At 40.3% G+C, this 19,032-nt stretch overlaps 1 pseudogene; it reads right to left on the bottom strand.

Moving 5' to 3' along the window:
- Positions 1 to 255: 255 nt before the first annotated feature.
- On the bottom strand, positions 256 to 10,322 carry LOC129774870 (ER membrane protein complex subunit 3-like; annotated as a pseudogene).
- Positions 10,323 to 19,032: the final 8,710 nt, after the last annotated feature.

The following is a 19,032-nucleotide window of genomic DNA, read 5'->3' on the forward strand; positions in this document are numbered from 1 at the left end:
GATTCTATTCGCATGACTCAGATTCGTACATATTACGCGATAAGAATGGTAAACAAATGTTAAATCAGCCAGTATAACCCAGTAGAAGCATTCGGTTCAACGTTGATTTAACATACACCCTAAACATGTTATGTTAACCCAACCTTAATGCATATATTGTATTTAATTTATTGATCTTTTGTATGCATATTTGTTCATTTATTGAACTAACTAACTTTTTTAAATTATTCATTGAACTATCTAAACTATAGACATCTGATCCTGCATCGATTGGGTCTGATCCACGGCTAGAAATTAGGAAAAAATACACAATCATTACCACAAATAGCTACCCCAGACTACTCAATTCTCACCATTATCCTCTCCCAGAACCAGCGTGTAATTACTTCTCAGCCAAACACAATCGGGAAATATCACGAAGCTGACGAAACCCTGGCGGCATTAGGTGAGGCCTGCTCTATGCCCCGTTGCAATATTGGCTTGACGCGCAGCCTCAGTGGATACGGAACCTCTGTCGTGACGAATCCGGAAAACATCCAATTGATCGAACCACCGATCACAATCTGCAAAGCGTTTATGAAGTTGTCCTTGACCAAATCCAATAGCATAAAGATGAATCTAGGACTCGACAGGGTTCGTTTTTGTGTTTCGAAGTACCCAGATTCCTTATTAGTGAAGTAATGTCTTCAAATTCTCCCGCAGCAGACGAGGACGAATCATTGCTATCCAATATGTATCAATATTAATTAAAGAACATAAATTGAACTGATTTTCAAGAATATTACTTACCTGTCCCGAATTCGGGTTAATTCGACCTTCTTCTGTGAAGAAATCAATATCAGAAAGTAGTGCCGTTCAACTCAATCATCAACTCGGTAATTAGACTAATAATGTTATATTTACATTTTCTTCGCGGTTGCCAGTAATGACAATCGTAAAAGTTACTAACAACGCGAAGTAAAATGAATCAATCGTTGGTAGGGATGTGTATTGCATCTGACATTCATTTTACAAACGATTGGTAATATTTACAGAAAATATGTACATTCTACTAATGTTTGAATTACAAAAGATTTGGAAGCTTTTTTTTAGTAATCCATTTTCTGGGTGTATCGACACAACTCGAGGATAAACAAAACAAAATACAACTGACGTTTCTCTTAGAAACGACATTGGAAATGAACACGCGGTCATTTTGGAATCCACTCCACTTAATACACGAAGTTCATTTTTACACTTCACGAAACGGGAATAAGTACAACAAAGTGAAGTGAGATGTAAGCGTAGTGGGAACGTAAGTGTACGTGGATACGGGAATAAGGCCCAATGCCTCATTTCTAATAATCTGAATTTTGAACAATAATTCTTCCTCTATTTCGCTTCCGGTTTCTTGTCTTTCCAGGTATGCATAGTTTATGAAACGAAAAAGTTGAAGAATTGTGGCCCTCTGGCATTGAAAAAGGCTCACTAGAAGTCCTGGGTTTCCCACGAGAGTCCCACGGTTATCCACCTCAAGAGTGGACGCGCAACCCCCCCTCCACCAATCCATGGCGAGCTCTCGCTCGGGTACGAGGATACCGGCAGTTTGTTTGTATCGTTAATTTGATTGATTTGTTTATTATAGAGGCCTTGAACTACTAAGTTCATTCGCCTCTAGCCTTGAAAAAAAACTATGGATGGGTTATACCTATGTTATACCGCAAGGTTGACGTAGGACTGCAATTGGCTTAGTAATCAATTGTCTTTCTTCAAAAATACCCCAATAATCCCACCTGGGATGTTTCTCATTGGGTACGATATCGCCGCTGCGCAGAGCTATCTTTTGTGTGTATTGATTAAATTATTGATTACACTAGTGAATGAATGAAACTATTTACGAATTAAATTGCAAACAAATCCCAACTTAAGTCAATCCATGCATTATGGTGGTAGTTATCGCAGCAAATAGTTATTGCCTACTCATCAACCGGTATCATCAACTCATCAACCGGTATGCGTAGAAGTTCAGTGAGCTGGCGACATGAAAAGATATCTTCCAATGCAGTCTTGAATAATCGAGCCAAAGCGTTACATTTGTACCCGTATTTGTAGACCGTGTTAACAAAACGAATTCCGGAGTGTAAAAATGCATAAGGGTATAAAAGTATTGCAGACTTCAATGTATCTGCAATGCCGATTTTCCAAACTCTTTGATTTCGGAATCTGTATTGGGAAAACACATTCAGGTTTGCAAAAATGCAAGCGAGTACAAAGGTACCCGTACTTTGCATCTATTTTTCAATGCCAATTTCCCCAGGCTCCTTGTTTTTGAAATCTGTGTTAGAGAAACATTCCAATTTTCAAAAACGCAAACGAGTACAAAAGAACCCGCTGCTTGCATCTAATTTGCTATGCCAATTTCCGCTGGCTCCATGGTTTTGAAGTCTGCGTTAGGGAAACATTCCGATTTGCAGAAACGAAACGCAAGCAAGTACAAAAGTACACGCAACTTGCATCTATTTTGCAATGCCGATTTTCACAGGCCCCATGGTTTTGAAGTCTGTGTTATGGAAACATTCAGATTTCCAGAAACGCAAGAAAGTACAAAAGTACACGCCAGTCCATTCCAGCGATCGTACGTCAAACGTTGCGCAATCATAACTGAGTGGATTTCAGAGTGGCACTCGCTTATATACCGATTGGTGTGATTTCAATAGCCTGTTTTGAAAACAATTTTAGTGCTATTGAAACAAGTTTTTGGATCAAAAGGTAACAAACATATAACGCGTAGACATTTTATCTTTCGAATGAAGTATTTATAATACCATTTCGTTCAGTTGTTTAGGAGCTATTAACGCTCGAAATCTCGTTCTCCGGCGTAACGCTTTCGTTTTCGAGACTTTGAACTTACACCCCAGTATAGAAATGAAAGACGTAGTCCTACGTCAAAAACCAAACAATCAATGAAATGTTTTAGGATTGAACCTACGGTTCGAGTCCTATTCTCTCGCTCGAGTACAAGTTGTTTTGTTAATTTTATTGATACTTTAGACTACAAAGTTCATACGTCTCTAGCCTTGAAAACAGTCTTCCCAGCAAACAATGAATCGTTGAACTTGCATATTTTAATTCGTATATAAAATAGGCTCCAATCTAAATCATGAATAATGTCGATAAAAGTATACATTGTGTATATTTAAAATAGTATAACATGCGAAAATCCCCAACTTGTTTATCATGCCAGATTGAGTCATAATTCGGTATAACAAGTATCGTACTTATGAAAAAAAATTTGTATTATATGCATATAGGGGACATGAGGTTAAAATAAACCGGTGCCCAAATTCGCATAATTCAACTAAAAACCAATCGATACTTCTTGATTATTCTGTTCTTAGACCATATGAAGCTATTTAAGACACCCTGTTTTACATGAAACTGTCGAATGTAGAAAAGAAAAAAATAAAACAGAAATTTCTCTCACGGTAGCCATTCGGATATAATTTTGCGCGCATCGTATTTAAGAAATTTCCCGTGAAATTTAAGTTATTCGACCTGCTATTCTCGACAAATTATCAGTTTGGACGACTGTTCACATATTCAATTAGTGGTAAAAAGATATTTTGTTTGATTTCAAAGATTAATTCGCATTCGAAATTACTTTGTTGTTTGGAACAAAATGAGCCACCACCGGAAAACGAGTTACAATGTTATGTATTCTGGAGCTGATATACCTTATCACATGTTACCCTTCAAGGTGTTCCTTCTATGGCTTTGACCCTGGAAAAATATGCCACCCCAAACAATACCAAACCTCAATATGTGAAGCGTTATGTGTTTTTTACTACGTTTTTTGTACGTATGAGAATTCCAATTACTACTCTAGGTGAATAGGCCCAGATTATTTCAGGGATACCTACTTTCTCAATAATGATTCAAACAAAACTGGACATGAAACAACGTATGAATCTAACCCATTTAACATGATATATATATAGGTGTTCATTTTACCATCACCAGGTGATCATTTTAACCGCACTCTAAAACAATGTTTATTTGAAGTACTATTTCTATTTTTTATAATAAAAACCGTTTGATATCTTAAATAACAATTAGTTAAGCTATAATATTCTTCGAAGAACGGAGATTGTAGCGGTATGTGGACGCAGTGAATGAGCATATTCCTTAGGGTGTTCATTGTAACCACATTTCCCCTATAAGTTCAATATCCAACCAAACTAATTCGCAAGCATTTGCCATGCATGTAAGTTAAGATCCCTACATTTAGACCCATCGTCAGGTAAATAACTGTAGAGTGCTTGTTTGCCAGGTGGGTATTCAACAAAGATACATGATACATGAAGCAGGGCAAATGAAGGATTAGCAGTTGGCTAATAGAGCTAATAGAATCCATCTTTGACGAAAAAAAGTTGATGGGGCTGAGCCTAGGGCCATGGACGGGATCTCGACATAGGACTGTGATTGTGTGTAGTAATTGCTTTTAAATTAAGTTTTTCATTGTTCAAAATCTGTATTTTTTCTCTTTTGATACATCAAATGGATGCTCTGGAAAAACCGTTTCCTGTATGTACTTGTATCCCTTAAACGGGTTAGATGACATAACGTGGTAGAATTCGGTACCGCATTCTGTTCAAGAATGTACACAAAAATACCATTAAAGCCATTCAATCATGCAGAAGAAGACAAAGAGTCATCATGTATCATTTTTAAACATAAATATAAGCCTGAGTCAAATCAATCTATGACTACAAAAAAATATTATGGATAAAAATAGCATTATCTCCTTCGTTACCACGTTGTCCGGAACATTGTTTGTAATAACTTTATAGATCGCGACTACTCAAGCTATTATAATCTGATTTAAGTGGGTATACCCTTTCGATCTATTAAATCAGCAGACATTTAAATTCATTTTTTACATTTTCACATAACCAAACAATATTCTCGATATTATGACATCTTGGACCACAATTACACAAATTGTTTGTAGTGCGACCTACACGATAAAAACATAAATTGAGCACAAATTGATTGGACAACATACAATATTATATGAAATTAATGCCTATTATCGGTAAATGGAAAATAATTCATTTTACGCATCAACGCATTATGAGCTAACGCCCGAATTTAGGCAAAAAGATTGCTCGTTGCGTCGGGGAGGAAGCGAGTGAATAATGCAATCGAAAGAAAACATACCCAATTAAATCGTCAAATTGTTAACTTTTTTTTTACTATATTCACTGTTCATGTTTCAAGCAAAAAAAAATCTGGATAAATTTCCTTTCTAAAACAACATATGTCGCAATAACCATTTTGAGTAATATGCGTTTGAAAACTCTTAATAAATCTTTACATTTTTCGTAGAGTAATCGCCCTATATAGAAAACAAAGACATAGTCCTATGTCAAAAAAATCTTACGTCAAATGTTTTGAGAAAAAAAATTATCCGCAGAAAAAAGAAATGAAATCGTTAAATGATTTTTGTTAAGAATTCAGTATTTAATCCAGCACGTGCCAATGTTAAAACAGTTCAAGATATCAGAATTTTGCTGAATCACGTTAAGAGTGTATAGAAACACAGCAGGCGTTCGTTTTATATTTGTTTGCATAAAGTTTGTTTGTTTACATCATGGCGTCGCTGAAGCAAGCGCATTGCGAATCAGCTCTGCATGTTTTGGGAAACATCTGAATATTGACATAAAAAAAACCCCGAAAGTGCAGAAAAGTAAAGTCAGCTGATCTTGAAATTATATTGCCTGTAGTGCACAGTATGCTGTTATTGGAAACAAAAACCGGGGTGGCACAGAACAGGTGGCCCTAAACCGATATTCTGTTTTTGCTTCGTAATTATTCAACACCGGCGCTTACCATCAATGGCTCGCACAAGTCTAGCTCATCGGGCGGCGCTCACTATCGGAAGAGCACATTTGATTGTGCTATTAGACGTCTTGATTAACTCCCGTCCTCAGCCAGCGGCGTGAACGTGTTAAAGCATGTATTCGTATCGGTGTGTGTGTGTGTGTGTGTGTGTATGTGCACGTACCTGTGTGTAGGAGTTTGTATTTGTGTATTAACGTTGACGTTGCCCGTTGACCATTGACTTCCAGGTGGTCCTGAGCCGATTTCTTGTTTTTGCTTCGTAATTTTTCAATACCGGCGCTAGGAATCTTAACATTACTAGGAACATCACCTCGACCAGTGGCTTCATAGAACTTTTGTCCGAGAGGCTTCCCATAATCCAACTTCACGTATGGTATGTCGTCCATAAGAAGCATCATGTAACAGTTCGGCTGGAAAGTTTATAAGGTAACACAGTAAAACTATTTTTTGGCAAAATTCAATTTTATTATTCAACATTATTACCTTCGAGGGCGACACAGCGATTATAGCGATCTTGCAACTTTTCGATACAATTTTTATAATACACTTTCGGTTTTTCCAAAATAGGCCTCGGTTTCGATAATCACTTCATCATCGGTCTTAAATTTCTTGCCAGCGAGCATTTTCTTCTGGTCTGCGAACAAAAAATAGTCGCAGAGGGATCTGAGGGAAGCCCAATTCATGCAATTTTTCCATCGTCTTCATTGATTTGTGATTTTTTCATTTTTTTTCACAATAACAAAAGTAGCTTCACTCTCAATGCTGTAACTCACGAACCAATCGATCGATTGCTGTCAAATTTTGACACGTATCCATTGAAAGATGGTGCTTTGTGATATTCAAGTACATTTTTGCAAGAGGCGCCATCTAGACGTCTACCTTATAAACTTTTCAGCCGAACTGTTAGCCTCAGCTTCCGAGCACGTCTTTTGGCCACTAGATTCTGCTTCAGTGTGCTGTTTGGTTGCTTACTGGCCCGAAAAGATTGAAATCCTGCTCGCAGACTAATTCATCTGACAGTGCTTTGGCTGGTATTGAATTTATTGACAAATCCGACGGTTCTCAACACTTTAAAATTCAGTTTCCGATCCATAGTTCTTCTATGATGCTTTCTATGCTTCTGCCAAACGCTAGTATGCCGCTCACGGAAATGTTCGAGAACGCTGCACACGATCGATTTAGGCAATTTTAATGACATTGCGACTTTTGAACTAGACCGCGTCGGTTTTACGAAGCGGGTTGAACAGAACGGGACGATCTTCAAAACACTTTCGAAACAAACTGTTGTCAAAACACTCATGATCCGACCACTAGGAGCGCTGAGTAAAATAAAAAGTGTGTACAGATATAAAATGATTCGAGTTTTAGTTTCAGATTACAGATCACATGGGTTTCCGACAGAATTTGCGTTTTCTTCAATTACGTCCCAATATTATTAGGTGTACCGGTAAGTTTCTTCGGTTTTGCAACAGATGGCGTAACTTGATTATTATTTCAGTGAATCAAATTTCCAGACATTCGCTAGAAAGCTACTATCATTGTGCGTCTTTTTCAGTATATGTCAAAAAGTTGAAGCGTAAACAATATAGTTTTTTACCACTTCGAATATGTCGAATTTCGTACCAACGAGAGTGTTTTTGCGGGGAGTATTACCTTATTACTTCAATATGAAGAAAAAAGCTGCTGAAAGTCATCGCATTTTGGTGGAAATTTATGGTGACCATGCTCCAACTGAGCGAACGTGTCAGACGTGGTTTGCACGATTTAAAAGTGGTAATTTTGACTTGGAAGACGAAGAACGTTTCGGACCACCAAAAAAGTTTGAACATGAAGAATTGGAGGCTTTACTCGATCAAGAGCCGTCACAAACGCAACAAGAACTTGCAAATACACTTGGAGTAGTTCAGCAAACCATATCCGATCGTTTAAAAGCAGTGGGAATGATCCGAAAGATAGGACATTGGGTGCCGTATGAATTGAAGCCGTGAGACGTCGAACGCCGTTTTTTCACGTGCGAACAACTGCTCCAACGGCATAAAAGAGAGGGTTTTTTGCATCGAATCGTTGCTGGCGATGAGAAGTAGGTCAATTACGACAATCCTAAACATCGGGCAACGTATGGATACAACGGCCGCGCGGAATATTCACGACCAGAAGGTTATGTTCTCTATTTGGTGGGACCAGCTGGGTGTGGTGTACTTCCCATTTCAGCGTTTCCAAGTATGTTTTGACCGGTTTCGCGACATGCGGCTGAGCATTGTCGTGCTGCAAAATAACTTTACCATATCTTTGCTCGTATTGTGGCCGTTTTTCCTCAGTGAATGCTAAAACTGAATGAAACCATTACGGGGGATCTCTACCGACGACAATTGATGCGTTTGAGCCGTTCACTGAGAAAAAACGGCCACAATACGAGCAAAGATATGGTAAAGTTATTTTGCAGCACGACAATGCTCAGCCGCATGTCGCGAAACCGGTCAAAACATACTTGGAAACGCTGAAATGGGAAGTCCTATCCCACCCGCCGTATTCTCCAGACATTGCTCCGTCTGATTACTACCTTTTTCGATCGATGCAACATGGCCTGGTTGACCAGCACTTCGCCATTTTTGATGAAGTCAAAAATTGGTTCGATTCGTAGTTAGCCGACAAACCGGCCGATTATTTCCGCAAAGGGATCCGTGAATTGCCAGAAAGATGGTGAAAAGTTGTAAATAGCGATGGGCAATACTTTTAATATTAAAAGTGTAACCATTTTAGCAGGATAAAGCATTAATTTTTGAAAAAAAAAATGGGTGGGTCATATCTATGATATAACTGCAAGATTGACGTAGGACTACCGTTGGCTTAGTAATCATTTGTTTGTACAGGAAAACCTGTTTTTGTGCGGTGTTTTGTGCGTTTTTTTTGTGCGGTATATGAGAAGAAGCATATTTGACGAACTTATTGTCCATTTAATTTTTTTTCGTTGGTTTATATGCATTTCAGTGCGAAAAAAAGCATATGAGCGGCTAAATTATCCACTTCTTAAATCATTCCCATCCTTCCATAATATGCTCTAAATTACATGATTTCTAACAGCAAAAAATTTCGACATGCAACTAAAATCACAACACAGCCACGCGCAACCGGAAAGGCAAACTGTTCCATCGCAAAGCAGGGAAACAGAAGGAAATCAAACGGGGAACGGAGTGGATTTGAGTTATTTTCTCGGGGGAAACCTTTTTTATGCGGTCCATATCTACCGCACAAAAAAAGGTTTGCCGATATTGATTAAATTATTGATTGAATGAAAAAAAAATTTTCGAATTCAATTGAATTCAACATATATTTTTTTTTGGATTCAGCTCGCGCAGTCCGAAGACATCGGTCGCAAATTTGTTCGCGTCTATTATAAAGTGGAGATTATACCGTTATCAGTTCGTGGCTGGTGAAGTTATTTCGCCCTAACGGGGTTCTCTTTATTGCGCGAGTGAGGAGAGCAGCAATCACTACCAGCGTGAGGAAGAAGTCCTCCACGGGGGACGCGGTGCGTGTGCCGTATCATCGCTGTGTGTGCTTTAGCATCGTCATCGATTCCATCATCGTGTTGTGGTGCGATATACCGTTGCATCTGTGCCGAGCGACTGCCACGCGGTTCGATTGGGACACCGCTTCATTTCATTCGCATTGGTGTGCGATTTAGGTATAATATATATTAGGTTTAGAAATACAAAAAAAATAAGAATTATATTATTTTATATCTGCCGTAATGGCAGAAGGTCATGTTGACATGGAGATTGAAACTACTGTTTCCTCCTCACTAGTTACAACGGGGGCTGGGAAGTCGCTTAAACGTGTTCCCCCCTCAGAAGATGTCTCTTCAGAGAAAGAGGTAATCTACCTTAACAAGCCCCCCTCAAGAAAATTGGCAAACTTTTCCTCTTCGCCCCCTCAATCTCCCGCTCCCGCTTCCGCTCTACTACCGAACTTGCCTCCCAGCCCTACTGATACCGCTCCCGTTCAACAATCGACCTCGTCCTCCCCCTCAGTTGTTTCCTCTCCTCGTGTCAAGGTCTATCCAGACGATGCACTTGGAGCTGGTCCATGGGTTGTTTTTTTACGGCCTAAACCAAAAGGAAAGGCAATTAATGTCATTCAGGTTTCGAAAGATCTGGCAAGATTATATTCCTCCGTGGTCGAAATCTCTAAGGTTAGACCGAACAAACTGCGTGTTGTCGTGAGTGATCGGAAACACGCGAATGCAATTGTGATCGACGAGAGATTCTCCCTAGAGTATCGCGTCTACGTGCCCTCCCATGACGTAGAAATCTCGGGGGTGGTAACTGAAACTGGTCTGACGTGCGAAATGATAAAAGAAGGAGTTGGTAAATTTAAAAGACTCCCGTTGGTGGGTGTTAAAATTTTGGACAGCCGCCAACTAGGAAAAGTATCCCAAGAAGAGGGAAAAACTAAATTCACGCCGTCAGGCTCGTTTCGAGTAACTTTTGCTGGTTCCGCTCTACCTGACTACGTCATGGTGGGCAAATTGAGATTGCCTGTGCGACTCTTCGTGCCAAAGCCCATGACTTGCCAAAAATGCAAGTCAGTTGGTCACACTTCAGATTATTGTGCCAACAAGGAGCGCTGTGCCACTTGCGGAGAGCAACATGAGGGGAAATCCTGCAGTGCGACTGAGCATAAATGTCCATATTGCGGGGGATCCCCACACGAGCTCTCAGTTTGTGAAACTTACAAGAGTCGCTGGGAGAAACAGAAGCGATCTTTGAAGGAACGCTCGAAACGCACTTTTGCGGATATTTTAAAGGGCGCTTCTCCACTGGCCCAACAACAACAACCAATCAACACACAAAATGTCTTCGCCACGTTGCAGCGGACAAGCAAAATCAGGTTCCTCCTGGTTTCCGTGGGAATAATTCACCTTCGAATGGCCCAGCACTCGAGGCGACATCAAAAACCCAAACTGTCCCTGTTTTTCCGTCCAGTTCAACTTCCCAATCGGGATTTATAAAGTTGTCTGACCTTTTGGAACAAATCTTCAAGTGTTTTAATGTTTCCGACTCCATCAGAACCATTGTCATTTCAATGCTTCCAGTGTTAAAGACAATTTTGCAACAATTGATGCAAACATGGCCCCTCCTTGCAATGATTATCTCTCTTGATGTCTAATTTAAATAGAGAGGTCGGAGATATCACTGTTTTTCAGTGGAATTGTCGTAGTCTTATCCCTAAATTGGATACATTAAAATTTTTAATTCATAACTTCAATTGTGATGTTTTTGCTCTGTCCGAAACTTGGCTTTCTTCGCGAGATGATATCTCTTTCCACGATTTTAATATTATACGCTTGGACCGTGATGACAGATACGGAGGGGTGCTATTGGGTATCAATAAGTGCCACTCATTTTTTCGAATTGACCTTCCGCCTATTGGAGGGATCGAAGCTGTTGCTTGTCATGCAAACATCAGAGGCAAAGACCTCTGTATTGTCAGCTTGTATTGGCCTCCGAGAGCTGCGGTTAGCCGCAATCAACTTGTTGACATGGGCTCACTCCTTCCTGAGCCACGATTGATCTTGGGAGACTTCAACTCTCACGGAACTACCTGGGGGGAACAGTACGACGACAATCGTTCATTGTTGATATATGACCTTTGTAACAGCTTCAATATGACCGTTTTGAACACTGGGGAAACAACACGTGTACCTAAACCTCCTGCTAAACCAAGTGCTCTTGACCTCTCGCTTTGCTCGAACTCACTATCGTTAGATTGCAAGTGGAATGTAATCCAGGATCCCAACGGTAGTGATCACTTGCCAATCAAAATTTCTATCACCAATCAATTCTTCTGAATCTATAAACATGGCATATGACCTCACAAGACACATTGACTGGAAAAAATATGCGGACGCAATTGCTCTAGCCATCAATTCCAGAGATGGTTTGCCTCCATTGGAGGAGTATAACCTTCTTTCTCGTTTGATATATGACAGCTCGGTTCGCGCTCAAACGAAACCCATCCCAGGCTCCACTTTTCGTCAAAGGCCTCCCAATCCATGGTGGGATAGCCAATGTTCCAAGCTTTATCAGGATAAATCGAACGCATTTAAAGCTTTTCGGAAACGTGGAACCATTGAGAATTTTCAAACGTATTTGCACCTTGAAAATCAGTTCAAAAATTTGATCAAAGGGAAAAAACGTGCTTATTGGCGAAATTTCGTGGGAGGTTTGTCACGAGAAACGTCAATGAAAAAATTATGGAAAGTGGCTCGAAACATGAGAAATCGCTCTTCAACGAATGAAAGCGAAGAATATTCACATCGATGGATTTTTAATTTTGCACAGAAGGTTTGTCCCGATTCCGCTCCCGTGCAGAAAATTGTTCGAGATATACCACAAGATAGGTGCGATCTTGATTCTGAGTTTTCGATGGTAGAATTCTCTCTTGCTCTCCTTTCTTGTAACAATTCGGCTCCAGGAACGGATATAATTAAGTTCAACTTGTTGAAAAACCTCCCTGATGTGGCGAAACATCGCTTGTTGAATTTATTCAATCGGTTTCTGGAGCATAATATTGTTCCAGATGATTGGAGACAAGTGCGAATTATTGCTATTCAAAAACCCGGAAAACCCGCGTCCGACTTCAATTCGTACCGCCCAATAGCAATGCTGTCTTGTATACGGAAATTGTTGGAGAAAATGATCTTGTTTCGCCTTGATCGATGGGTTGAAACGAATGGCCTACTCTCAGATACACAATATGGGTTCCGCAGGGGCAAGGGGACGAATGATTGTCTTGCGTTGCTTTCTTCAGAAATTCAAATGGCTTACGCCGAAAAAAAACAAATGGCTTCAGTATTCTTGGGCATAAAGGGGGCCTTTGATTCTGTTTCAATAGAGGTTTTGTCAGACAAATTACACTCTCGGGGTCTGCCGCCTCTGTTGAATAATATGTTATATAACTTGCTTTGTGAGAAACAGTTGAATTTTTCTCACGGGGATTCGACAGTAAATCGGGTCTCCTTCATGGGCCTCCCCCAGGGCTCATGTTTAAGCCCCCTTTTGTACAACTTCTATGTAAGCGACATCGACAATTGTCTTACACAAAATTGCAGCCTAAGACAACTTGCAGATGACGGAGTGGTGTCTGTCGTAGGATCAAACGAATCCGACCTGCAAGGACCCTTACAAGATACTTTGAACAATTTTTCAACCTGGGCCATTGGGCTAGGGATCGAATTCTCCACGGAGAAAACAGAGATGGTGGTTTTTTCTAGGAAGCATAGACCAGCAAAACCAAAGCTTCAACTTTTGGGTAAACCGATCACTCATGCTATGTCATTCAAGTATCTTGGGGTCTGGTTCGACTCTAAATGTACTTGGGGGGCCCATATTAGGTATCTGAGTAAAAAATGCCAACAAAGAATAAACTTTCTCCGTACAATTACCGGCACCTGGTGGGGAGCCCACCCAGAAGATCTTATAATGTTGTATCGAACAACTATTCTCTCAGTGATGGAGTATGGCAGTTTCTGTTTTCAATCAGCTGCCAAAACACATCTCATTAAACTCGAGCGAATTCAGTATCTTTGTCTCCGTATTGCGTTGGGATGTATGCCCTCAACGCATACCATGAGTCTCGAGGTTTTGGCAGGCGTACTCCCACTAAAAGATCGCTTCAATTTATTATCTCTTCGGTTCCTCATCCGGTGTAAGGTTATGAACCCATTGGTGATCGGAAATTTTGAGCAGCTTATCGAGCTAAATCTTCATTCAGGATTCATGAGCTCATATCATGAATTCATCTCCATGCAGGTTGATCCTTCTTCGTATACTCCCAACCGTGTTTGTTTTCCTGACTACATCAATTCCTCTGTACGTTTTGATCTGTTCATGAAGGAGAAAATCCATGGAATTCCAGATTATCATCGATCGGGGATCATTCCTACGATCTTCAATGCAAAGTATGGGCGTGTCAATTGTGATAATATGTACTTTACTGATGGGTCCTCTATGAATGAGTCCACAGGATTTGGAGTGTTCAACGAAATTTTTAGCACCTCCCACAGTCTTCAGAATCCTTGCTCTGTGTATATTACTGAATTGGCAGCAATACATTGGGCGCTGGACAGCGTCGCCTCACGACCTGTTGAACACTATTACATTGTAACGGATAGTCTTAGCTCTGTCGAAGCTATCCGTTCAGTGAGGCCGGAAAAGCACTCGCCGTACTTCCTTGAGAGAATACGAGAAATTTTGAGTGCTTTATCCAGACGTTGTTATGTCATTACCTTTGTCTGGGTCCCTTCACATTGCTCAATTCCGGGTAACGAGAGGGCTGACTCATTGGCAAAGGTAGGTGCAATTGAAGGCGATATTTATCAGCGTCAAATCGCTTTCAATGAATTTTATTCTTTAGTCCGTAAAAATACCATCGTTAACTGGCAACGTAAGTGGAACGAAGATGAATTGGGTCGGTGGCTTCACTCGATTATCCCTAAGGTTAGCCTCAAACCATGGTTCAAAAGTCTGGACTTGAGTCGGGACTTTATTCGCACCTTCTCTCGACTCATGTCCAATCACTGTTCGTTAGACGCGCTACTCTTTCGTTTTAATCTTGCCGATGGCAATATCTGTGCTTGTGGCTAAGGTTACCACGACATCGAACACGTTGTTTGGTCGTGCGAGGAGTATCTTGTTGCCAGATCGAATTTAGAAAACTCTCTTCGGGCTAGAGGAAGGCAGCCCAATGTGCCGGTGAGAGATGTGTTAGCTGGTTTAGACCTTGATTACATGTCCCAAATATATGTCTTCCTAAAAGCTATCAATCTTCGTGTGTGATTGTCCTTATATCCTTATATTCTCCTTTTCCTTTCCCTTCGCGAGAAATCAAATCCCTTCTTACTAACAATAGAATAAGGTGAAATGTAAATACATGTTAGATATAAGATAGGCTTAAGAATTGAGTATGATGAATGTGAGTGCGAATGAGAGTGTGAACATTGTCAACATATCCTTATATCCCATCCTTTTCCTGAAACAAAATGTCACCCTTCTAAACTCGAGCAAGCCGCGAGTAATCGGTTCTCTACTTCATTAACATTAGAATTAATAAAAAATGTTTATATATACTTGTAACTATACAAATAGGAGTTTGGCTCCTTTAAACTTATGTAACTGAGCCTGTAAAAATAAACGATTTAATAAAAAAAAACATATATTTGCTGTGTAAGTAAAGAATTCGAACAAATGCCACGTAATGAACTGTGTTAAGGAACATTCCTTTCTTTGTTTTTGAGAGGCTTTAAACTTTGCAGTTCATTCGCCTCTATAAGGAACATACTTCGATGGGAGCAAACATTCCCCCAACTTGCATTCCCAGATTCTAAACATCGATCGAAAATTGTGAATTGGTAAAAATGCTACCGAAGCATTTGAATTATTGAGAAAGGAAAAATGTGGATGATGATAAACTGTTTATCTGATTTGATACGTAGAGAAAAGGTCGATAATATACACGGTTTAGTTAAGATATACAGCAAATCTTCAGCGTTTCATCATTTTCATCGCATTCAAACTAAAAACTTAATCAAAAAAGGTTTAATTCAAAGTTCGTCCACTTGAACTGAATAATGAGCAATAGTATAATTCTAAGATCATATCGGGATAATCCGATAATTCAAGATATACCACAATAAAGTTGAAGAGAGTATACAGCGGAGATTCGTACAGTTCAAACGTGCACAATGATGCAATGATTCCAGCACGCAGGATGACCACCATTGTTCCAAATCCCACTCCTCATTTGCTCTTTCTTCGAATCGTTCTTTTCATAAATTATTTGTCGCGTTATACATATTTTGATTTCTCATTGAGTTATTCCAACAGGTCGATTCTGATCGCATGGTATAGTCCCTCGGTAAGCACACGGGGGGAAGGGGGAGAAAACGTGAAAAATGCATAAATGCGCGAAGCGAACAAAAAAAAACCTTCCAATGTGAAGGATGATTGCTGGCGTAGCAGCGGTTGAGCAGTTCTCATAACGTTGACATAGCAACGGACGGACTGACGGACGGATGGATGGACAATCCGCATGGCTGCTGCGAGCGTCGGCAAACTGCGCGAGGAAAAACTTGTTGAATTGTTAATTATGTTCAAAGTATTGTCGAAGCAGCGCTCGCGAGAATGTGTCTGTCCATAGCCACAGCAGCAGCCGGCTGGCCGGTCACTCGTCACTAGGCTGGGCCTGGCCTGGCCACTGGGATTCCGATTCCGATTGCCAGCCAACGACCGAAGGCTGGGAAGAGTCAAGACGTCACGTCTCTGCGAGTTTCGGTCGATCGTTTGCCGGGAGGGCGAAGAGAGCGAGGTAAAATATGTTTAGAGGTAATTATTTATATTTTATTTTAATGAGAGTCTCGACAAATAAATACGGCAAATGTTATCATAATGCATTTATGTGAGGAAATCGGATCGCGGATTTAATTACAACGCAGCTAATTAGGGCGCGTTGAGAACTGGTTTGCCATTCTGTCACACGATCAGAGTGATCAACAGCGATCAGAGCGTGTCGTAGCTTCAAAGTAGGCGCGTTCCAATAATTACAAGTGATAAGTGCAGCAAAAATGTCATAATAGCAGCGATATGTGGTCTCGTTGTTGCGACGGTTGAACTTTATCTGTTACAGGTGTAATCCGTTGGAAAAATTATGATAAAGTGAATACCTCGACCGACTTTGGAGCACAGGTGTGATCGTGCACACATTGCTCGACACCAACAGAATATTAATTGAATATACCAGAGAGCAAAAGAGCTTCTGGAATGGGATCGCTGGAAGTTATTACTTTATGATAACGATAACGACGTGGATGATGGTTATGGCGTAAAATGAGCCCCGTATGCATACTCTTTGCATAATTGCTTCTGCCCATTAAAGAAAACCTTTGCAAGAAGCATTAACAGCTGGATTAAACAAACAGTGTGGAAAAGTGCCGCTTTACATGCAAATCTTCCATTTGCAGAGTTTACTTTTCTCGCGACCAGAGAGAGTGTGACGGTGGAGCATGTTAGTAGCATATAAATATTAGCAAAATCCATCTGAATAATTTAATCTGAGACAGGGTTGAACGAATGAAATGCACCTTTCCGGATTGCGAACATATGATCCGAACGTTTCGGGATTCCGAATTGTAATTCAATGCGAGTGTGCTCAATAACGAATTCAATTAGCGGCTGATATTCATTTCCGGCCGGCTCTCCAAATGCAACATTCGCTCTGGAAACGAGCTAATTATAACAATGCGCTATGGGCTAACTGTCATAATGGGGGGCAATAAAAACTTTTACTTTTTTCTCGACGCAAAATTGATTCCACCATTCGCCCAGCACTGTTTTCAGATGTGAAAAATTAATTAGATTTATGTTGTCATTAAAGACGTCCTTAGCACAAAAGTTCTTCTCCCGTCGACTCCACGTAAAACGCTGGTTATTATTACCCCTTAAGAGCGTTTCCCTCGCTGTAACGATTGGGCCAATCCCGCGGCCCATTCCAACGTATTCGCATTCGAAGTGTACGAAGCTGGGTGGCCACCCACGCGCGGCTCGTTACCATCTGACATGTGATAACTGGATGGGCCGAAAAGGTGGGAGGGGGTGCGGGCGAAGGAGTAACTTCCGCGTGATTCCTCCCCAACCACCGGCCCAAAGTGAAAGAGACTGGCGACTGGCGTAAAGTGCAATGAGAGCTGTTGGTGATGTTTTTATTGCTAGTTTTGGTCGGATCCGGCGAACCGTCCTCTTCTTAGGTACGTTATCTCGCCCATATTGGTGCGAGAAGAAGATATAGGCGGACACCGAGTCGAGAAATTATTGTTGATGATAACAAGCGATTCTAGCGAAGGAACAATTCGGTACTGGTGTTGCCTGGCATTTGATATCGGAGTTATAATGGTCTCGACATGTTCGTTTCGAATATCTGTACATCATAAATGAATATAACAATCCATCGCTGTATGCCTGATGACGAGTTCAAACATTTATGGATTTTAATGAGGAAGAGTAATAGGCGAAGTATATTTGTATTGGAAAACAAAATATTGTTTCGTAGCATAATGCAGCATAATTGTCGATTCGCTCGCATTTTCGGCGCTTCGATGCCTTGTTTGTAACCCTCACTATGTCTCACTCCGATTTTTTTCTGAATATAGTTAAAACAAAAATTAGTTTCGAAATCGGTTCAGCAGCGATACGATGAACGCTATTTTGAAATCAAAAGAAAAAAATTATAGGAGGTTGTGTTCAAGATACGACCGCATTGTTGACGTAGAACTATAGCTGTTATATTATAAAAATCCCTGGTTTAAACCTTCGGATATTATTCTATAATTCTGTGAAACTTTAGAAACAACTGCTTAGTAGAACAATCTCTGAAATGTTTTTTTTCATTGTAGAATCAGTTGACGATAATTGTCTGATGATTCATTCATGCCTTCGCAGATCAATACACTAGCTGATCGTATGTCGCAATTTATTTCATGTCAATGCATTGAAAATTTACCTCGAACGCTATTCCGGTGGCCTTTTTCGCAATTGACATAGACTCGGTTACAGTCGATAATATCAATATATCTTTGGCACCGCGAGGAAACAACAACAATAACAACACTTGCAAGTATCAAATATCATGTTACATGTCATTTAGTATTGCCTCAGTGGAATTGCACCTCCAGGCATCGTTCGTACAACGTAAACCAAGCGCCAAACAAGCGTTCGCCATAGCATGCACTAGGAAACTTGAAACTACTAGGAATATAAACACTTCTCATCATTTTGCGCTATTCTCAAAAGAAACACTTCTGTTTATATTACTGGCCTCGAAAAAAGTTGCATTACTTTCTCATACTCGAGCTAAGTTTTGCTACTGGCAGGCGAAACCTAATCACATACAAAATTCTTGAACGACATTCACTTTTTTGGTGATTAAACAAGCGAAATAAACTCTTTTTTTAATATCAACAACCTCGAAAACAGTAGCATTGCTTCATTATGATCAAGACTAGTGCAAATGCAATCCTAGTTGAAGGCAGTTTTGCGACCGGCACGCGAACCCAAATAACTTATTAGATTCCAGTACTACATTAAAGAGATTGGT

The sequence above is a fragment of the Toxorhynchites rutilus genome, chromosome 3 (assembly GCF_029784135.1).
Source record: "Toxorhynchites rutilus septentrionalis strain SRP chromosome 3, ASM2978413v1, whole genome shotgun sequence".
NCBI lineage: Eukaryota > Metazoa > Arthropoda > Insecta > Diptera > Culicidae > Toxorhynchites > Toxorhynchites rutilus.